Genomic DNA, 6,000 nt, shown 5'->3' with positions numbered 1-6,000 from the left:
AAAAAAAAAAAAAAAAGTACCCTTGATCATAAGAAAAGTGTACTCATGAGGATTCTCAGTTACAAACGACAGAAACTAAACTCAAACCGGTTTAGTCAAAAAAAGGTAATATTTGAGTCTATAGCCAGAAAGGTCAGATCAATATAGCTGGAGCCAGAGAGCAAATGATGTCAGGAGACATCTTTTTCTTTCTGTCTCTCTTCCAGCTCTGCATTTCCCTCTGGAAATCAGTCTCAGACAGACTCTCCCCAGAGGACGCAAAATGGCTCCCAGTAGCAGCATCATTATGTCTTATCAGCTTAGTAACTCTAGCAGAAAGAAAGGGAGGTAGTCTTTCTCAATAGCTCCAGCAGAATTCCCATGATTGAGTATGATTATTCTGACTGAGATCAAGTGTCCATCTCTGGACCAAAGAGAATGTGATGGGAAACACTGATTGGCCAGACCCAGATCACATGGCCAAGAAATAGGGTCAGCCTCACACTGAGAACTGGGAAGGGCTGTTGTTGCCCAGAGGAAGAGCAAGTTGCTACATTAGGAGAAAGGGAAAATGATATCTGCCCATTCCAGAAGCTGCAAGTCTTTCTGTTTTTTTTTTTTTTGGTGGTGGTGCTGGGGATTGAACCCAGGGCATTGTGCATGCCAGGCAAACATTCTACCAACTGAGCTACATCCCCAGCCCCCTTTCTGCCTTTTGGAGGTATTGATTCCCGTGTCTATTTCCTTGGTTGGATGTGTTGGCCCTGATTGGTTATCCCACAACAATAAAAGTAGTAGCTCACTCCTGAATTCAGTGCTGATTACTGTGTGCTGTTGACACATTTTTACCCAAATGGATACTGTCATTAGTCATATCTTGTAGATGAGGAAACAGAAGCACAGAGTAGTAGTTTGCCACGGCCACTGACTAGTAAGTGGTGAAGCCAAGGATCAAACCCAGCAGGCTGACTACAAAACTTACACAAATTTCCACCTTGCTAGTCTGACTTTGTAAAATCATACTCTTTGAGTTTTATACAATGACATGTTTGAAGCCTGTTCTCAACAGCAGGGGTAATAACTGAAATATTTTTCTCCTTGGGCTTACGTATATTAAATGTATAAGAGGCCATTGAGTTGGATTAGGTTCTGACACTGGCCCAACAGACTAAACCAATATAGAGTTTAATCACAGTGACCCAGCTTTAGTTAACTGCAAGAGGCCCTGTAACCAATTAATCAAGTAAGCTGTAACCAGTTAAGCTGTCTCTATACTTCAATTCCACTTCCAATAAATGTTATCAGATCATGTTTCTCAGAAGCTGTTCTGGCTCTGAAGGCTGCCTGAGTCACAAATCCTTTTTATTTTGTTTCGCTTTGTTTTTCTGAAGTCAAATACACTCTACTTGACATTGTTGGTCTAAGGATTTTCCCTTTTAATACATAGCATCCTAATCTCAGATTAATGACCCTGTAGTGAGTGATGGTAAATAAGAATTTAAAAGATATTTTCCCATTAATTTTTTTTTCATTTGGTCAAAAACAATCCACATGGGAATAGAGGAAGTTTGGAGAATTTGCCTCCTCTGTAAAATCATTTTTCAAACTTCACATATTTATAGACCACTTCCACAAATTTTGTGATATCCATAAGCCACCTCTATTAGTTATCTGGTATTTTAATTTAACTATCTTAAATTGATTCATGTTTTAGTCTGCCCTGCAACCATGGACTTGCTATTCTAATGGTATTTTTTCTAAGTGATATTAAAAATAAAACACCTGAGATATGCAAATTAACCATAATGAAAACCCACTCTCATCAACAAATTGATAAAATTAAAGACTGTGCAGGACAACTGAACCTCTCATAAATTATTAGTGGGAATATAAAGTGATACGACTATTTTAGAAATAATTCTTTTTCTCATGAAATTAAAAAAATACAAGTATCCCAAGTATCCTACAGGTAGGAAAAGATGAAGTCAAATTACCTCTCTTTACTGACCATAATCATATATCTAGAAGACCCAAAGAATTCTACCAGAAGATTACTAGAGAAAGAAATCAGGAAAGCCACCTCTTTTATAATAACCTCAAGGGGGAAACACATTCTGGGAGTTAATCTAATCAAGAAAATGAAAGCTCTTTATAATGAAAACTATGAAACACTGAAGAAAAAAAGAAAATCTCAGAAGATGAAATTAACGAAAACCTCCCATGTTTTTGGATTGGTAGAATTAATATTGTCAAAATGGCCATACTACCAAAAGCAATATACAGATTCAATGTAATCCCCATCAAAACACCAATGACATTCTTCACAGAACTACAGAACCAGTCCTTAAAATCATTTGGAAGAATAAGAGACCCAGATTAGCCAAAGCAATTCTAAGCAAGAAAAGTGATGCACAAATTTTAGTACAGTACTATGGTAACAAAATAGCATGGTGTTGGCATCTAAGTAGACATAACCAATGGAATAGAAGACACAAATACACACTTACAGCCACATCATACTTGACAAATGTGCCAAAAATATATGTTGAAGAAAAGACAATTTTTTCAACAAATAGTGCTGGGAAAACTGGATACCTATATGTAAAAGAATGAAATTAGATCCCTGTCTCTCACCCTGCAAGAAAATTAAATCAAGATAAATCAAATACTTAGGAATTAGACCAAAAACCTTGCAACTGGTAGGAGAAAACATAAGGTCAACTCTCCATCATATAGATGCAGGCACCAACTTCCTCAATGAGACCCCTAAAGGACCAGAAATAAAACAAGAACCAATAAGTGGTATGCCATCAAATTTAAAAGTTTCTGCACAACAAAGAAAATGATCAAGAGCATGAAGACAAAGCCTACAGAATCAGAAAATATATTTGTCAACAACTCCTTTGACAAGGGATTAATATATAAAGAACTCAAAAACTCAATTCGGGGTGGGGAAGCAAATAAAACAAACAAAAAAACCCCAAAATGGCCCAATAAATAAATGGGCAAAAGAACTAAACAGAAATTTTTCAAAAAGAAGAAACACAAATGGCCAACAAATATATGAAAAAATTTTCAACATCTCAAGCAATCAGGGATTTGCAAATCAAAACTATACTAAGATTTCACATTATACCATCAGAATGGCAATTATTAAGAACAAAATAATAGGGGCTGGGGTTGTAGCTCAGTGGTAGAGCACATGCCTAGAATGTGTGAGGCACTGGGCGCGATTCTTAGCACTGCATATAAATAAATAAAATAAAGGTCCATTGACAACTAAAAAAAAAATTAAAAAAAGAACACAATAATAAATGCTGGCAAGGATGTGGGGGAAGGTATACTCTTACATTGTTGTTGGGACTGGAAACTAGTATAACAACTCCAGAAGGCAGTATGAGATTCCTCAAAAAAACTAGGAATGGAACCACCCTATGACCCAGCTATACCACTCCCTGATATTTATCCAAAGGAACTAAAATCAGCATACTATAGCAATACAGCCAACTCAGCATTTATTACAACACAATTCACAATAGCCTAATTATGATATCAGCCCCGTGCCTGCCAATATGAATGGATCAAGAAAAAGTGGTATACACATAAAATGGAGTTTTACTCAAGTCATATAAAAGAATGAAATAATGGCATTTACCAGTAAATGGATGGAAATGGAGAATACCAGGCTAAGTGAAATAATTCAGTCCAAGAAAATGAAGGATGGGGTATTTTCTCTCATGTGAAAACTAGAGCAAGATAAGGGAAAGAAGATCATCCAGGGGGGGATCAGATATCATAAATATATAGGGAAGACCAGTAAAATAGAAGGAGGAGAAGAGAGGGAGCCAGAGAGGAAGGAAGGGAAAGGGGAGGAAATATGGAATAAATTTAACAAAATCATTATATATAGGGGCGAGGAGGGGAGGAAAAGGTGGAATGGGGGTTGAAATCAAATACTTTGCATGTATGATTTTGCCTAAACGAACCCAACTACTTTGTATAATTATAATGCTCTAATAAAAATAATACTATATATAGATTTTTAGCTGAAAATGTACACATATCCTATGACCCTACAATTACAGTTCTATCTAAAGAATTAAAATGGGGGCTGGGGAGGTGGCTCAGAGGTAGAGTACTCGCCTAGCATGCGTGAGGCACTGGGTTCGATCCTCAGCACCACATAAAAATAAAATAAAGATATTGCTTTAAAAAAGAATTAAAATGTTCACAGCAGCTCTATTAATTTATAATTAATAAAATTAATTAATTATTAATTACTAAATTAATTATAATTAATTAATTAATTAAAATAATAGCTTGAAACTAAAAACATACCAGATAATGAAAAAAACTGTGCCATATTTACATAATGGACTATTACTTAGCAATAAAAATGATTGCATACTGGTGTATAGAACAATAGGGATGGAGAAAGAAATCAGATTGAGTGAAAGAAGACTTACACAACAAAGTGTATGTATCCATTTTGTCAAACTCAGTAAATTTTACTCTGAAATAAAAATTATAAACAAATATCAAACTCTTCATTAACGATTTGCATGCTGACATATTTTGGAGGCATATTATTGTCATCTGCAATTTACCATAAATTGCATTAAAACTAAGACAGACTGACAATTTAATCAAGGAGCAGAGAGGAGATATGATATAATAAAATGTTAATGGTAGGATCTAAATGGTTTTATGGGTATTTACTGTAAAATTCTTTCCACTTGACAGTATTTTGAAAATTTTTATAATAAAATATTGGATGAAAAATAAACACTTACCCACTAAGATGAACTGTTCATATGGGCACCACTTAAAAGCTCTGCCCACCACCTGTGGTAGTCCATACTTGCAGCCTGCAGACCAGGCCATAGCAGACATTTCCTTTCCTTGATGTCTAGAGTTGCAAATGAATATTATCCCAGCTCTATGCAAGCCCATAAAGCTGAAGGAAAAAAAAATGTAGTTCCTATCCTTCTCTCAGCTTTTCCCGTCAAAAATTATATATTTCCTCCAATTTGTCTCAATTCCAAGCTTTTTCTGAAACAAAGAAACAACTGACTAGAATTTGTAAATGAGCTCTATTCTTCATCACGAAAGTTGTTCTTTAGGAAAAGAGGGATTTGGCTTCTGGAGGTCTTGGTCACTGCACAAATATGTCTCCAATTTAAGAGCATGGTGGAAAAAAGCTGACAATGTAAAGTTCTGTAGAACTTTGTAAGTTTCCCAAGTGCTGCCACTTATACCATTGCCAAAGACACCAAGTCCAGTAGGAAAGGCTCAGTTGTTTGCAGTTATCATATCTTTAAATCTAGTGACAACTCAAACCGATAGTGATTTGGACCAAAATATTTTTTTCTGTTAAATTAATGACTGCTATTCACAAGATTTAAGCAGTCCTTAATGGGAACAAATTGAGCAATCTAGGAGCAGCAGAGCAAGCCATAGAAAACAAATTAGAATAGGAGATTTGGAGTACAAACTGAATAAACAAAATGAAAAAAAAAAAATTAGCAATGGCAATTATTGTCTTGACCAAGAACAAAAAATGCCATAAAGACAAATATTCAGCAGTCTGGAAGAGATTGAATAGCTATTATCATAGATTAAATCTGGAAGAAAAGAAAAATGGCACATGGACTTTCTATCTGCTATGTTATCCAAAAATTCAGGGCCTATAAAATGCAGAAATCTCCCTAATTAGGCAAATATTATGCCTGTTTATTGGAACTCTAATTCAAATGCAAGCTTCCATTCTACAAATTATATCATTAAAATAAATAAATTGCTGTTTTAAAAAGATCCTGCAATGTTGTCTGCATATCTGGTACTATGTATAAGCTAACAAAGAGGAGGAATCTGATCTTTGGGTGTTTTTTTGTTTTCTGTCTCGGTTGTTATTGTTGATGTTGCTTTCTTGTAACATCTACATCAGAGTTCTAGTTATTAATTACTTTCAACAGACAAGTGATGACATTTGAATTTTTTTAAAAAAGGACAGTGATTTAG

The 6,000-nt window shown here is 35.1% G+C and overlaps 1 non-coding gene across 1 annotated transcript; it reads right to left on the bottom strand.

The window, feature by feature from the left end:
- Positions 1-604: 604 nt before the first annotated feature.
- Trnaa-ggc (transfer RNA alanine (anticodon GGC)) lies at positions 605-677 on the bottom strand. Its single transcript has one exon. It is a non-coding gene; the product is annotated as a tRNA-Ala (tRNA).
- Between the last annotated feature and the right edge of the window lie 5,323 nt (positions 678-6,000).

Source organism: Urocitellus parryii, chromosome 10 (genome assembly GCF_045843805.1).
Source record: "Urocitellus parryii isolate mUroPar1 chromosome 10, mUroPar1.hap1, whole genome shotgun sequence".
Lineage (NCBI taxonomy): Eukaryota > Metazoa > Chordata > Mammalia > Rodentia > Sciuridae > Urocitellus > Urocitellus parryii.
The sequence above is the reverse complement of the archived record's forward strand: the minus strand, read 5'-3'. Positions and strand labels throughout refer to the sequence as shown.